Source organism: Passer domesticus, chromosome 3 (genome assembly GCF_036417665.1).
Source record: "Passer domesticus isolate bPasDom1 chromosome 3, bPasDom1.hap1, whole genome shotgun sequence".
NCBI classification, from domain to species: domain Eukaryota; kingdom Metazoa; phylum Chordata; class Aves; order Passeriformes; family Passeridae; genus Passer; species Passer domesticus.
The window spans coordinates 60,336,500-60,353,861 of record NC_087476.1 but is presented as its reverse complement, the minus strand read 5'-3'; the positions used below and the strand labels follow the sequence as shown (position 1 = coordinate 60,353,861).

General features: G+C 40.3%; 1 long non-coding RNA gene across 16 annotated transcripts in view; it reads left to right on the top strand.

Moving 5' to 3' along the window:
• The window catches only part of LOC135296710 (uncharacterized), a 73,596-nt gene that overhangs the window by 38,500 nt on the left and 17,734 nt on the right, over positions 1-17,362 (top strand). For 15 of the 16 annotated variants that reach the window (XR_010358714.1, XR_010358718.1, XR_010358713.1 and 12 more), the window contains 3 exons: positions 4,879-5,050; positions 6,443-6,538; positions 17,054-17,243. This is a non-coding gene — a long non-coding RNA (uncharacterized LOC135296710). Of the gene's footprint in view, positions 1-4,878; positions 5,051-6,442; positions 6,539-11,312; positions 15,311-17,053; positions 17,244-17,362 lie in introns of those variants that run through there. The other variant, XR_010358726.1, reaches the window with a different exon arrangement.

Sequence of the window (17,362 nt, the reverse complement as noted above, 5' to 3'; positions counted from 1 at the left end):
TTTACTGAACAATTCTTTTAAGTTGTTTATGATTTAAATTGTAGAAAGTGGGTATGCTTTCGATTTGACAAAAAAGCTCCACAGAGCATGCTTTTGTGAGCTGACTGGAGTGATGCTGCCTTCCCTGGCCTCCATCTGCCTCCACATAGCTCCATGAAGGTTGGATCCTTCTCTAGTGGGACAGCTTCTCAGAAGGGAGCTAAATCAGCTTTTCTGGCACCAACTCCAAATTCCTGACCATTTTGTTTTGTAATGCTTTGCCAATGCAGGGATAAAATACTCCTTCAACATTTCTCAAGAGTGATGCAAGAGCCTCCTGCCTGAAAGGTTATTAATTTTCCCAGCCATTTCATCTCTTCTGACAGAAGTGTAACCTCCCTTTCCCTAGCCTATGCCTTCTGAAAGTCCTTCTCTCAGCCTTTGCAGCCACAGCCACATCATTCCTGTTCACCTCTGGTCTCTTTCATCCATTCCTTTCCTCTTACTGTTAATAACTGGGGAGGTTTCTGAGACTCTCGAGGGCCACATACTGGTTTGCATTAGGTTTGAGAGGTTTGAACACACTGATCTGATGATTCTGGAGAAAGCATTTGAATAAAAAAGCTTTTCTTCCTCATCAGCTGAGCTAAAGTTGTTGCTTCCCTTATGGCACAATATGAGAGGAAGATGCGGAGGCATTAGCCATGTGGCTAGCCCACATGCCAGGTGGCTATTTTGTCACCATGCCATCAGCACTGGTGTCCCCTTTCCCTAAAAACAAGAGTAGGTATGCCTGTGCTGGCCTGTGAGTGAACCTGATTTTCAGCAGTTGTGGGGAGGGGTAGAAAGGTTTTCCTGTGTATGAGCCAGTAATGATCCATCTGCAGAACGTGCCACTTGCTTTTCTTTGCGTGGGATGGTAAGAGATCAATTAGAGCAAGAAAGTTCACAGCCCACTTAAGAAGCAATATTCCCCTTTTATCTCATTTCCTTCTCAGGTTTCTACCCTTTTACAGCTGTGTGGCTGGTGTGCTAAATGCTAATGTGAAAGTACTTTATACAGTGCCAAGCAGACATTCTTGTGGAAATGAATTCTCCCTTCTCACATTTGTTTCTTGCTTTCTCACCTCCCTACCCGGCAGATCTGATAGTCCCTTGGTATTTAGGGACAATCCTTGAGGTGCCTGGCCAGCTGCCCATGCCTGCAGACAGCCTGATGCTTGCCTAGTTCAGAGAAGGTTTGCTGCAGTCTCTTTATTTTTTTTTTTTTTTTTTTTTTTTTTTTTTTTTTTTTTTTTTCATCACAAAAAGAGGTAAGTGGTATTTGATCAGCAGCTTAAATGACTGAACAGACTTTGCTGGATAAAATATTCAGCAGGTTTTTGTTTTGTTGGTTTTTTTTTTTCCTTTCAGTCATTCACATTTGTTTGTGATTTCCCTCTGCCCTTTTAAACTACCTCTTCTCGGTGATTATTGGTCTAATTGTATCTAGTCTATTTAGGTTCTTGTATTAAGCTTATCACTGTGGTGTCTGAACATCAGATCAATGCCATGTAATTACAGTCACACAGAGCACAATCAACAATTATCAGTGATCACTTTTCAGATCTTGCAACAAAGAAATGCTATCTGAGACATTGCTGCAGGATTTCAAATTTCCAAATATTTGCACTTCTAATTAAGCAGATGGAAGACCTGCTGGTAATGAGAAAACAGGTCTCAGAACTTCTTCCATAGCTAATTTCTGCCCAGACCAAAATAAATTATGCTGCAACAATTCTTTTCCAAGGTAAATAACACAACACACCACTTGGCAAAATGCCTCTCAACAACAAAAAAACCCAGAGAAGTGTTTAAAGGTATTGCACTCAGTGGGAGATTTTCACACCACAGTAATAAATGCAACACAGCAAAAACCTACAGCTAGCAGAAGGGAATGCCTTCTTATCTAACTGCTCTGGAGGATATTTGCTGATCAATCCTATGAAAGGATGATATGCTTCTCTGTGTGTCCAGGGGATGAAATAACAAGCCTGAAGGCAATAATGCTCTCATATCATGTTTGAGAATTTTACAAATACAGCATGAGGCTCTGTGACTCAGTCTGAATGGAATTTTTCTTACCACATGAATTTTACATGATATTTCGATAGTAGCTCTTCTGGGCAGTTTTCCTAACACAGTGCTATGTTAGTTTTAGGTGCTTTTTATCATATTGGTAAATACCATGCTACATTCTGTGAAATGTGTGAGGAAGGGTACCAAACCTTAACATTTGAAAATTACCAGGATATTTGATTTGTCTCTTTCTTACTTCTGCAAAGTTTCAAATGCTTTTTGTTTGCAAGGAAGAAACAAAAAGCAGCAAAGAAAATAGAGTTTAGTACAATCTTCACATGTGTTTTTCTTTTTTTTAATTTTTATTTCCCATGGACTCTCCTTAGACTTTAAATTCTGCTTCTTGTTAAAGAAATGCCCTTATGTTCCATATTAATTAAAAAGAAAAATTAAATCGATAGGTAGGGGGTTTTTGTTTGTTTGCTTTTTGGCAACAAAAACACAAAAAGCCCATGTCTTTTTGTTATTCCCAAATCTCTAAAAGCAACAATTCTTGTCATTATCAAATTTCCATATAGAAAACTGGTATGCATGTGGGGGTGTAATAGCACAATCTGATATTCTTGTAATAGCAGATTTCTATAAATAGTGTAATCTGTTATTTATCATTGGAACTATTCATTAAAAGAAAATTAAAAATATATATATATACAGTATGGGCATCTGTTACAAGATTTTTAGTTGACTGACAGTTTTAAATCCATTTAGCCAGTGCTAAGTGGAACTTGCTGGAATATAAACCTTTTCAAGAAGTCTTTTTAGCTTATTCCTGATGTGTGTTTATGACCTTTCTCATGATCTTTGGCAATTTATTTGTTTATTAAAAATTGGCTCCTGGAGTCAGGTGAGTACATGAAAATTGCAGCTTCTATTAAAAAACCAAAGGTTTTCATCATACAGAAGAAAGCTGAAAATTAGACTCTTTTAGGGTTCAAAAGGAGAGTAAGCAGAATACAAAAAAACCTACAAAACCAAAAAAGAAAAAAAACCCAAACAAACAAACAAAAAAAAAAAAAAAAAAAAACCAACAAAAAAAAGAGTCATATTTTTAAGCTATTCCCAAGGCTTTAGGTTCCCAAGGCTTTAGGAGGTCAGACCAAAGGGTTTTGACTTTTTGACTGTTTGGATTTTGTAACAATTTTAATAATACACTATTTTTAAAATCTATTGAAATCCTACTGACCAATGTTGTAGGATTACATATTAGTTCTTTACCATAAGGGCTACCACACTTCACATGTTTACCACACTGTTATTTTAAGCATAAAGCATGCACCCTTGGCAGTGAAGTACAGAAGATAAATGTGCATACACTACCTATGTGATCGCATTTGTCTTTTATTGATAATTTTAAGGTTTCCACTTCAAATTTGTCCTTTTAGTTTTCTCAGAGAAAGTTTTGATAATTGTCTATTGCTGGTGTTCACTGGTGTGAATTTCCAGACAAAGTGGGAGAGAATTTTTTCCTGCAGTCTTTCTCCTGATTGTGTATGGGAGTTTGATCACTTTCTGTTTACAGCATTTGTTTTCTTTTCTACTTGATGCACATCTTCTGTGTAATAAATAACATAATTCCAGCTCCTATGGCTTCAGATGGCACAGTGCCCTCTGCTCGAACTCTTTGGAGAGGGAAACATTCCAGCTTACCGTCAGAGTTTCATTTGCAAGCTTTACTTTGCCTTAGCCTTATTTTAAAAATTTTAAAGCTTTGCCTCTACAAATCAGGTTAAACTGTACATTACAAGGGAGCTTCTTGACCTTGAAGCAATCCGTTTTGAGGCAGAGGTGACGAAGGGGTTCGCAGGCAGGATTTATTGTGCTCTGAGGAATGCAGAGGGAGCACATGAACATAAATATACAGAGAAACAGGAGCGGGAATCGCAGATGGATCTGGCAGATAAGACTTGGGCCTGTATCTATAAGTAGGTCAAAAGTGTGATGGTATCATCTCCAATGGAAATACAATTCAAAATCTTGTTTGGATGGTATATGATGCCACACAAGCCTCCTTGGACAGATAAAACATTATCACCATTATTCTGGTAAGACTGCAGAGTAAGTAGGATACTCAACATATATTACATGCTTGAGAGGTTTGGGGCAAAATGCGTAAGGTAACTGGAAATATTGCACAGAAAACACTGAACAGTGCCAAAGCTGGAGGGGGCTGTGGAATAAAGGACATGAAGGGCTGCTCACTGGTGCCCAAGGCAGCAAAATAAGGCTGGCAGCAGGGTTTGGTGCCCACTTAAGTACTTCTGGATGCCACACATCTGAGCTGACCACCTTGGTTCTCATTCCTCAAATCAAGAGGAAGAAATGACAAGCAGAAAGGGCTGGATGTTTTTAGCTGGGAGTTTAACCCCAAGGAAACAAAGCAGCGGTCACAGTGCCCGATGTCTGTTAAAAAATAAGGAGGACCCACCCCATTAAAATTGAGTAGAAGATGTGCTTGTGTGCCCATTTAGGGAAATAATTTTTGTTTGCTGGACATGTTTTTCCAATGCATTCACTGGACTGATGAGCTGGCATTGCTGTGATCAACTTTTTCAATGCTCTAATACTTGCTGGGATGAATAAAGTGGAAGTCAGAATGATTTTTTCTTTTTTCTTTCTCCGAGTAAGACCTTGCTTTTTTGGTATGTTCTTGCCAGGGAGAAACTCCAAACTACCCTCCCCACTTCCATCCCTGTTGTACCCCCATGTGCTGGCAGCCCACCTCTGCTTTCTGCAACTCTGCTCCCTCTTTGGTCTACAGCTCTCTGTCATACTTCTTTCAAGGTCTTCAGGGCTTCAGCTGCCCCAGAAAGTGGAACAAAAAAGCATGCTGAAAACATTGAAAGAGAGGACTGGAGGAGAGAGATGAAAGGAGATGAGTAGACGTGGGAAAAAGAGACAGAACAAGCACAGCTGTAGAGTCAGAACAGACTACATATTTATTTTCTTTAAAAAGGTAAGTGGTTATGTTTTGAAAAGCTCCTGCTGTTGTTCTTTCCAGAAGTAAAGCCCTTTATTTGAGCTTTATTCAATCTCCTGACTCTTTTCCTTTTCTCTCACTCTCTGTATTAAAGGTTTAGGATGTGACCTTTCAGAACACAGTTGTTGGATTTTTGGGCCCTTGGATGATAGCGGCTCATTATGTACATATTTGCATAATGAGTTAATTAGGCATAATATGTGGTTAAAATTAACTACACTGCACTCTTTTTATAGAAAGTCAGCACAGATTTCTACAAAGTGTCTCCTTAGACTCCCTCCTGGGGGCCTGTTAGGATTCCCTGCCCAGTTTCACATGTCACTAACTTCTGGTGATTAATTTGTGAACTCTGACACTTCATCTCTGCAGATTATACATAAAACCCCCCCATACTCTGGAATTTTAGGGTTATGTAACAATCTAGTTTTATATTTATTAAGAAAGAGGGAAAGAAATTCAAGCCCAGATGATTATAATTAAGGATTTGATAATGCAATCAAGATCCATCTGAAATGTACAGTAATTAAAAAATTAAAAAAAAAAAAAAAAGAAGAAGGAAAATCTACCTTTGTTGTTTTTAATGTTTTCTGTACAACTTCTGTGACAGTCATGTTTCCTGTCCTTCCCATTTGGAGATGCCACTGTGAGTGATATTTAAACTCATGAAGATTTTTCATACATTTATGTCCAATTTGTGTAGTCTATCACTGTAGACCTGTGGTCCTCAAGGTGTTCCATGTTGACCCTTTTAGCTCTCCCCAAGCATGGTAAGGTTGATTTCTGGTGACGTGTTCACTGTATGAGACAGGACATAAGTGATTTCCTAAATTTCAGTGTTACCTCTACTATTTGAAATTGGCCCTACTTTGATCAGAAGACAAGCACAGGCCTCTGGGGACCCCTTCACACTTCAATTATTCTATACATCTCTAGTTATTTGTACTGTGGAATGTGTGATGAGTACTGATGCTGTAGCCGTGGCTATCACTGGATGACAGAAAGTAGACGTCAGACCTGGATTCTCTAAAACAGAGCTAAAGCTCCTAATAGCACTGTTCCTTGGTTCTCTTAGGCATGGTGAAGGACAGTCTAGAACAGCAGATTTTCCTTCCTTTTCGAATATGCAGGCTTACTGCATGGTTCTAACACAATTATGCAGACATTTCCCAACATCTCCCTCATGGAATTGCATTTCCAGTGATCTGTGTGTTGTGGGGCCACACTGTGTGCACCTACTATTATATTGTTTGCTCCAGGTGGTGTAAGGAGAGCTGTGAGTAAGAGGAAATAACTTCAGATGTGTGTCTTTCCTGAAGTGTGTACTGATCATACACCTTGCTATTTTCCTACCATCCCTTTCTCCTTCAGGCATGTGAAGCTCCTCTGGGAAAGCTCTGGCCACTGCCCAAGACAGCATGCTAGAGTAGATGGAGTGACAGCCTAATGCATTTAAACAACATCTAGGTAAGAACTGAATCCAAAGTAGAATTTAGAAAGCAGCCCTAAAGGCACACTCACTATTTTTTTCTCTATTAAAATCCAGAAAACGAAAACCTGCTTTTAGTTAATTCTCAGTGCTCAGTGTTTTGCACTGTAGGAGAAATAAATGGCTGGTAACTAAAGCTGGTGTATGCCACCGGGGAGCAACACAAACATAATTCTATACATTTATTTATACAGCAGCTGCCTTCCATAGGTCACTCTCTGGCCTCAGAAACAAAGGTGGGTGAATCATATTGTTTCAACACAGTGAAATAATTAAAGAAATATAAATTGGATTGCAGTTTTTCTTCAGTTTGTCCCTATAGTTATTAGTCCCAAATCTGGAACATGTGTATGTCTCCTGAACAAGAGACAAACTGCATAAATGAAATCACTATCTGTTGAACAATAATCTGTAGTTGCATAAAAATGAAGTATTTTCCATTCACTTTTGTGTAAGCTACATTATACTAACTTTGCATCACAGCCTCTTTATAAGCAGAGATTAAAAGTCTGGTCATTGAGTTTGAGTTGTACAGTTAGTTGTTTAGACACCACAGAAAAATTTCACAAGTGGGACAGGAAGAGATAAAATCATTCTGCAAAGGCCATGAGTAAAATGGATGATTTTTATACGTTTGCTGGAGTGTTTGCCAGGGTGTTTTTGCCTGTATTCTGACCAGTGGTTGTGGGGATTAGGAGGTTCTTCCCAAGGAATGGCATGACTGCTGGGTGCAGCACTTTCCACTTTCCTGTACAAGAAAACCTCCAAAGATGAAAAGGAGATGTAGTGGGTTTATAAATTGGGTAATTCCAGAAGAGTATATTAGTGAAGACTATGCCATTGAGTTTCCATGGATAGAAAATCCACTGTTGGCAGAATCAGCAAACAGCTGGAAAATTTCAGAAAAAAAAGTTTTTCATAAAAAAGTGTAGATCCATTGAGATGGATATGTTTTGTGGAATTACACTACTTCTGAAAAAACTTCCACTGCATAAGATTTCCAACAACAGAGTGGATTTTTTGGTCTCTTTTTCACACTGGGGTGACAGAAATAATTTCTTCTGCCATCCTTAACATGCGTGCTCTTAGGGTTCTCATTTGGTACAGGTTCCTCCGCTGCCTAATTCCCGTCTCAGCTGTGAACTTTGGACACTAGTTTCATATGGGATTAAAAGCAGGTCTTGTGCCAGGCTGTTTTCATGTTCCGCTTCAAAGAAGGGGAAAGAAAGAAGGAGTATAGATCAGTGCTTATGCTTTTAGTAAGGAATTTGAGTCCTTATCCTCCTGTTTCCTAGCTACAACTGTTATTATAGAAACCTAGAAGATTTCTGATTTATCTCAGATATTCTCACTGGGCAGGGAAAAGACTTTTTTTTGTGCATTAACACTTTAGGAAGTTCCAAAGATGTGCTGATTGAACAGGATGTCCCAGTGTCCTTTCCTTAGCTGTCTGTATAAAAGCATGATTTTATAACTCAAGAAAGCCTCTCTGTCCCCTACCTAAAAAAAAAAAAAGGAAAGAGAATAATAAGGTAACATGGAATTGGATCCACAAATGCCCCATTATAGCTATTTGAAACTCTTCAAATGATTCTGTGCTTGCGAGAGATGGAGGTGTAGTGTAGTCAATCATATCACAGGGACACAACCCAAAAGAGACATTTATGAAGGAAAAAACTGCAAGATAGAAAAACAGGTTTTCAGAAATCAACATGAAAACAGAATCTGCTATGATCATCCTGAAAGGGACAGATGTTGGCTTTCCACTCTCAGCTTGTCTGGCCTATTCTGTCTCTGAATGCTGAAGCTCACAATGCTTTTTTTCCCTCCAATTTCAGAAGTGTCAGACAGGAGACACCGTGCCAGTGAAAAAACTTATACCGATCTCTTGTTAGCTAACTGCGGTGTTTTGTTTCACGGTTACATGTCTGCACAAGCCGTCATTGTGTCAGTCATAATTACCACCTATTCAGTGGCTCCCTTCAGGTTTCATCACCTCTGCAGTATTAAGCAGCCAGCTGCAGGAAGCAGTCGGCTGCCCTGGAGCAGCAACCGTCAGCCTCTGGATTTCAGGGTATAATTGCTGCCTGAGTGCAAACAACTCCCTCCTTCCTGCATAAAACACCCAATCCACTCCTTTTTTTTTTTTTTTTTTTGGCAGAGATCAGAGCCCCATCAAATGCACTTTTTGCCCAGCATAAGAAGACAGACCCTCTCTTCTGCAGGGACAGCACAGTATGGACAGGATGGGGGACGGTTCAGCTACATGTCTGTGCCACCATGCACCACACATGAAAATGTGGCCCAGCACTCCTAATTGGGAAGTGGCTCCAAGTGGCTGTAAACCCCTTCTTCTCTCTACTGTGAAACAATTGAGCGTACTTCTAGCACAAAAGTCTAACTGCAACATCCTTGATAACCCTCAGATGTGGGAGATTATGCTCCTGAGTAAAACTTTGGTGTACCCGTGTTTAAACTTACTTTTCAAGAGCTCTTGTGGAAGGGCAGGTAGATAAGTCTTCATCTGGGCCAGACAGGCAGAAAGAAATGGTAATATGAAACCCTGGAAACTGGGAGGCAGTTTCAGAGCATTCCTGTCAGGCTGCTGCATGGTTTCACATGCCAACTGCCTTTCCTGTCTTGCCATCCTGTTTACCGTGTTTTATAAATTCAGCTTTGGCTGCATGACCCAGACCAGCAGGCCTGCCAACAATCATGTTGCGTTTTGTTAACTGCTTATGACTTCTGGACAGTGTGCTGCTGTGATTGTCACACTCTTTCACTTAAACATATGGCACATGGAGACACAAACTACTCCAGCATGCAGCTTTTCATGATAGATTTTTACATACCAATTGCAGATACAATTTGTGGCTGCTGAGATTGGCGTGGTCTAATCCTAGAAGCAGAGAAAATCCTCTCCTCTGAGAAGTACCTGGCATGCTGGGTTTCTTTGGCTCAATTAGGAAAGCCAAAGATGCTGTCAGACTTTTCTCAATCCAACAGAAATGCTACCAAGCTGGGCTAAGTATGTGTATCATGTTGAAGAGAGAAGAATGACAATAAAAGCTTGGTGGGAGTAAAAAGTGTTGAGAGGCTAACTGAGGAGAAGAGCTGTTTCATTTGTACCAGAAATGAGGAGGAATTTAGAGATGCAAAAGTTCTGCCTGACTAACATCCCCACACAGTGAAGTTTATAACATATTTGTCACTACAACATATACAACTGGGAAATTTTCTGAGATGCTTCCTGCATCTGAGACTATCTGAGATAACTTAGAGACCAAGTCACCGTAGGAAAACCTAAAGGTGTCCAATATTAAAGCTAATATTAAAATAAGCATACAGAAAGCATAAACCCCCTCCAAATACCTACAAACATTCCTCCAAAAATGCACAACCCATCTATGTGCTGCAGGAGATCTCTTACTTTCCTCTCTTCATATAAATTGATTTTTCTTTAGTTTTGAGTCTGAATCATAGAAAAAAATTCTAAGGGATTTTACATGAGTTTCTTGCCACAAAATTCTGGATTGACGATCAACATAGATCTGGCCTGACAAGAAAGAACTGGATAATGATCGCTGTCCCCTTTTTTTGATGAGGCAAAACATAGCACAAATTTGAGGGAAGGAAAACCTGGAGGAGGAATGGTTTTTAAATTCATAGAGACATATTGCACTCTTCACACTCATGTGTTTTCCACCAGACTTGCTGGATTTGAAAAGATGCAAGGGATACAGCAATAAAACTATCCAACTTCAGCAATCTCTTTAGTGTAGAGGAGTTAATAATGAATCTTCAAGTAGAATATCTGAGCAGCTGTTACACTTCACCAACTGCTGCTTTCACTTGTAGTAGTGTTTCATACTGCCAAACTGCATTGTGGTGCGTTGGCATGAGGAACATTAGTTTCAGATCCACTGTAAGCTAGGTCATGGGAAATATCTAAAACTTTTTGGCATTTCAAGCTTTTGAAGTGCTGTAATCCACCAGGATGTGTTGTCATAAAAAAAAATTATATATGTAAGTGATCACTACTGACACTACTTTTCTTCATTTTCCTTGGCCTGTTGACCTACATTCAGTCCTGAAACTCTAGTTTCCTCATATTCCTTGCGTACTACTGTATGTTTCTCTCAATTTCTTTTAAAAGTGCAATAAAACAAATGTAGTTTAATTTCTGAATGTTATTTAAAAGAACTGTGCCTGTCTAAATTTACCTCTTCACAGTCAGCTTCTCTTCTGCCATCCATCCCATGCAAGTGCAGTGTTATTCTATTGTCCCACTTTGCTCCCAATTTGGAACAAGCTATGCGCTTGTTCATGAGTGTTATTTCCCTTGTGAAGTTAGTGGACTGGAGTGGAAATTGACTCAGTACATTGATAGAAGTGGAATGGACTGGAAAAGGAGAAGTTAGTGAATAACAATTTCTAAGGTGCCCAACTGATCTAAGAACATTTCATAGTTGAAGAGCCTTGAGCTAAGTATGGATCAGAATCCCACTTGTGAATAAACTGGAATTGCAGGAAATCTCAAATCAAGACTTTGCTATCTGCTATTTTCTAGAAATACATCAAATCCACTCAATAAAACAACAAATGCACATAAATCATCTGTAGCTTCTGTCATGAGACAATAGGAAACTATAACTGAATGGTTCTAAGATCCTCTTACTTAGTAGTTATTCAGGAGTACATGAGATACGCACTAAACATTTTATTAAGCATTTTTTATTTGCTTTTATCAAGAGCACTTTTATGAAGTCCAGTCTGGCTCTGGAGGAAGAGGAACTGTTTAGAAACAGCTGGTTGTTGATGAGCCAAACCAAACCTGGACACGGTGTGATGTGACTGTATTTTTGCTGAAAGCTCACCAGGATGCTGTGTCAGACAAATGTGCTCCTACAGTACAGGTGGCAAGAAAGGCTCGGCCATATGGAGAACCATTGCTGTTGCTGTCACTGCCAAAAGCTGTACGAGATGCCCCACGAAACAGAAAGAGGATTTACTGCAGTTGAACAGGCTTGTTAACTGTGTTGGTCATAAGATAATGGAAGCCAAAATGTTTTTCCTTCATTAGAAAAAGCAGAAAGAGTGATGTTAGCTAAACAGTGGTCAGTGTTAAGTGAATAATGCAGTTATGTAGGAAAGGAGCTACAGGAAGGCCTTATGAGTATTGCAGCCAAGATAAAGCAAGTATTTGCCACTCTGTCCCCTCTATCTTCTCCGAGCATATCAGCAGTGAGATCGTGCCTATTGTCACTCTTACCATGAGTTATGTGATTCTTTCACTTTTGAACTGGGCTCTGGCCTGTGATGCCCTCTGTGTCACTCACAGTTACGCAGCAACTGAGTGAATTTGTATCTGCAGACACAGCAATGAAGACAGTGACCTGCCAGCTTTTCAATTCTACCCCCAATCACAGAGGGATTTATTTCCTGATAGGAGTGTAAAATTTAGAGAAAATAGAGTTTAAGGCTTCAGATAGTTGCTGGGCATCATCCTGTCTAAACTTAACCGCAGACCAAAGACAGCCCAGATAGGCATAGACACCTCAGACATCCCTCACACAATACCACTGCACAGCAGTTAACTTTCATCACAGGGACAAAAAACATTTTTAAACCTTTCAGAACATGTGGAGGAACTTTCCTGCTCAGACAAAGCTGTCTAGGGATCTGAAGCAAAGTTGGGATAATCCTCCTCAGAGCCCCTGACTGCCATTTCCTCATGCCCATGCTGGTGCCCTGAGGGGAGGTGGCTTGCCAGGAGCAGGCAGGAATGCCTCAGCCTCTCCATGTACCTGTGAGGAGTTTTCAGACTGACAGATGTAACCAGCTTATTGCTTAGGCCCTGACTGAGCGTGTTGGCTTAGCCCAAGTCGGCTGCTGCTCTTCCAAAGAAATGTTTGCTGATGACTTGCTTGCTATGGCATCTCAAAAGGTCATCTAGATTGAGTCCACTACACCTAAATTAGCCCTGAAAGGCATTCATGCAGCCTGTTCTTAAGAGCCACCAGAAGTAAAGATTTCACATCCCCTTCAGCAATTGATTTCTCTGCTAACCTCTCTCCACTGTTTCCCAAAGGTATTTTAAAGTGCTTAATCTAAATCCTTAAGCCAATAATAGCCACATGGACAGGATCCAAAAATAGCACTGACAATGGCTGTTAACACCAGTTCAGTAACCTTAAGCTCCAGATTGTGTGCATACATCTGTTTGATGTCACACCAGACTGGTATATAGGCAAAGTCATGCCATGGCTTTCCAGGGTAAGTCCAGCTTCCCATCACTCCTATGTCTGCCTAGAAGTTCGTTGGGTAAGGGCATGGACAGAAAAACTTATTTGCCTACAGCAATCCACACAGGAAGTTCAGGATTGTGCTGCAGCCTAAGGCAGTGATAAAGAGATGTCTTGGGCATGTTCTGGGGCTGCACCAAACAGCAGAAGGAAAAGACCTTTTTTTTGCCAGGAAGGCTGGCTGCTCTGAGGAGAATAGTCCTGAGGTGGGAATGTTGCTTCTGGTGATTGAATTAATTCCCCTAGAGCTCATTAGCATGTCTCCACAAGGCATTGTGTGTGACCATATGGATGGAGAGGTTTAGCCATGTCCGTGTTTTCTGAATCAGCAACCAGCCCAGTCGTTTAATGTAAGAAAACTAATTTCCTTGCTAGACATAAACACAATCCAAATCTGGTTATAATTAACTAGGTGAAGTCTGAGCTCTTTTCTTCACCTCCATGGCATTTTTCTGTATTTCCCATAGAACGGCTCAAGTGCGGTTCCTCTCCCAAGCATTTCTGGGCTGGCAGTCATGCAAGAGACTTTCCAGTGCTTTTCAAAGCTTCCCTCTTCCGTCTGTTTGGGAATGTAAGGAAAACAGTCTGCCTCAAAATAGACTTCTTTCCACTCTGACCAAAACCACTACCTGTTGGGAAGATGGCATTTCCCCTGCCCAGCCTAAGAATGGCTTTCTGAGAACTCTGCTTTTTCAGTGATTTGGATTCAGCTGGGCTGAAGCACAGCACAGGGACAATATTTAATTCTTCCTTGCTATTTTCTCTAGCTTTGATTCACTGCAATGTAATTTTGGAAGCTTAATCTAGTTTCATCAGCCATGACTGGAGCTAGAAAACAGGGCAAGTTATCAGAAGATACAGAAGGGAGATAACTAAAGGAAATTTCATTTGGCACAAATTATCAGGAAATCCTCCCAAAATCAAGCCGTCAAGGAAATGATGGAAGTACATGATTTCACTAAAAATGAACCCACATGTATACCACAACATACACAAACATAAATAAAAGGCCCCTTTCCATCCTCTGGAAGTCAGTTTGGTTTTTTTCTGGGGCTACTACAAATATTTTAATGTATCCTGGCTCCAGTCCAATCCTCTGCAATTGCTGGCAGCCATTTTATATCATCCCTATCATAAGTTTGACTGTCACAGCAGTTTGTGCTTTGATTTTTACTATGTCCAGACCCATACTCAGCTGTCTGGGGCAGTTCAGGTTCTGCACCCAGGTCTAAGCACAACAGCTGCCCCAAACAGGTCTTTATAATTTCCTGCTTGTGCAATGGGAGTCCCTGGCAGCTGCCTCTGGAGGAGGGCTGTGCTCCCCTGGAGCAGTTTGTGCTGCCAGCAGCTCCTGCAGCTCAAGCAGAGGCAGTTCACGCCTGGGGACCAAAAGCAGTGTGGCTGGGGGAATTTGGGGTGTAAGGTGGCAATTACCAGTAATAAGTCTGCAACAGGATTGCCTGTGGGCATTGCAAGTGCCTAATGTTTTTGCAGCCCTCAGAGAGCTGAGTGCCCCCAGCCCTCCCCACAGAAGCCAAGGTCACCTTGTAGGTGTTTTGTGGGGATCAGGCCCCACAGGCTCTGACTCCATCTCCAGTTTGTCTGGAGGTGCATAACTTCTGGCACACCTCGGTGCACCTAATTGTTGTCACTATTAGAGCACAAGGACAAATTGCTGACAAAGAGGGCTGCATAAAAATGCACTTGGGTGCAATAGCTGTGGCAGTATTTCAAACAGCTTCCCATTGTACACCTCTGAGAGAGAGGCAAGCACGTGTGCTTTATAATTGTGCAACCATATCGCTGAATATGGATAGCACTTACAAGTGCTGTGTAACATGTTGACAACTCTGCACACATAAATATGTATTGTTTTTCAGGCACAACCCAGGCAAAGGGAAAAACTGAGTTTTTATTTTAGTCTCTTCTGCAATGTCTGAGCTAACTGCTACCAGTTTCCTTTATAAAGGAAAATGGGAGTCCTAATGACTTAACAAGCAATTCTAGACAAAGGACCTCAGATCTCCAAGTTCAGCTCCCTAAAAAATTTCTATCTATGGCTCAGATCCTATCAATTATTCCTTTTTATTATCACTATTATTTTTTATTTTTTCTACAGCTATTATCTCTTGAACTTCCTAGTTTGTTCTCTACCTCTTTTGGGTGACTTTTCAAAATTCAGATCATTCCACAGCAAAAGCTTTAACTGTCCTTTATACCAAGATTCTTCTTTCTTTTTGACATCAAGACTTTTCTCTTTGATAACTTCAAATGTTTCTTCCTCTCTGCAGTGAGTACTTAATTCTCACCAATGGTTTTGCTTTTCTATCAAACATAGTAGTAACACCCTGAATGTTTTTAATCTGCTTTGGCCATTGAGTGCTTTCTTTGCCTTTTTTTTTTTTAAACTTTCTACTGTATTTATGTGAAAACCACCACTATTTGTTCGACATTGTTGTGGAGGGTTTTGTTTTTCCTAATTATGTAAAAATAGTCTTGCTTTTTAAACTCAATTAAAGCTTCCTTTATGTGTTAGCAGAGCTGCACAACAGAGGTTTTCATCCTGTGGACTGCTTTCGCTGACTGTGAAACAAATAAAAGCCAAGCTTTTGCATTTCATAACCTTGAAGTTCTCTGAGTAGTTTCACCTCCAGGGCTGGGTAACTGACTGTTTTCAAGTAGCTTAGAAAAATGGGGGGGGGAGGAGAAGGCAGCAGTAAACAAGAATATGATTTCAGATTTTCATGATTTAGACTAAACTGAATAGCAGCAGCAGCAGAAGTAGAGAGAAAGAGAGACTGTATATACATGATGGAATGGTTTTATAATTTAAAATACATACTGTATTAGACTTTCAACATAAAAGGGCTAATGTGTTTCTCATAACATCCCACATTTTGTTATTGCTTTTCACCCCATACCAGCACAAATGGCATTTGAGTGCTGACAGGCTGGAGGGAACATGCAGAGACCATGTTATCTTTTGCTGGGGCATAGCTGCAGATGTGGTACGTGGCAACTGTGCTCATAGTTCTCTGCATTGCCACACTGCAGTTTCAGGACAGACCTGGGAGCTTTACTGGAAAAGCAAATGCACTAGAATGGAGGTAGTGACTCATGAGTGGTTATGAGCTGTGCAGCACTGCTAGGATCATGGGGCAGGAAGTATGTTATTGCTCACACTAAATCATCACTGCCCCCTCTGCACACCCAGAGCATTTTTATTACCACAAGTGATCAAACCTTCCTTGTTTTCCAAATATTCTGAGTCCTCTAAGTTAATTGACTTTTCTTACTGCCCTGCTTTATCAGTACCATGTCAAAAAAAGCTCTATCCCATCTAGAATTACCAGTACTGCTTTCTCTACTGGGCAAGTTTACCTTAAAGGCTGTTCCTTCAACAGTTGACCTTGGCTGACCTTGGCTAGCTTGTGCTGGGATAGAATTGCAGAAAAGTGCACAGAGAAGTCCAATAAGAGACAGCTTTTCGGAAAAAAAATTGGGATTTTATTTACATCCACTATACAAAAACTCCAGTCCAGACATACAGAAAACCCTTGATTTGATATGAGACACATTTCTGCTTTTATAGAAGAAAGTCTGGGGATTAAAAAAGATAAATCAGACTTTATTATATAATGAACCCAGGATGTTTTTTAAATATGCCATGTGTTAGGTGTTTCATGGAATGTAGGTATTCCTGGTGGGACAACAGCTGTGAAATACTACTTCCAAGGCTTGAATAAACTCATAACATGCCTGTGGTATTTATTGTCTGTGTTAAACAAAACCTCTTGACACTCATAATTTGAAATAATTCCTTTAGATTACAAATCAATTTGTTAATGGGTGTCTCCATATATTGAAGTTGGTTGAGTGGGGTGCATATTATTAATCTTGAGTCTACAAAAAGCACATGGTTTTCCCCCTCTTATATTATGCTCCTACATCATAGTGCAGTTACATGCATGTAATCTGCAAAATAAAAAAAAAGCTTACTCTTCAGAAAGCTTGAGAAGAAAGTGTGGACACTAGTAGGAAAAACAGTTCCTTATCCACTACAATTTCAAATACACACACTGGAATCTACTGGCCAGTGAAAAGTACCCTGTGTAGTCCAGAGTCCATCCCTTCTTTTTCTCTAGCACATTTATGCGCATGAACAAGCATGACTACATTTATTTACAGCTCTGGAACAAGAAGGCACTCTGAAGTTTACAAGATTTGCCTGGTCTGCTGTGGCCAGTCTCCTCTTTTCTTCATGGTTCCAGCATGCCAAGACTCTGAGAGACACATGGAAGAGATTTCATAGCTGCAACTTACGTGCAAAAACATGGCTTCTCATTTAACTGACCTGGAAGATGATATCTGCTCACAGGTAAGATGGGCAAATCTCCCTCACCAAAGACATCATAATTGTCTTTTTTTTAAGTGCAATAGACCATTACTTTTGACAGGAGGATGAATGAGATTTGGGGACCAGTCTTATTTTCATGA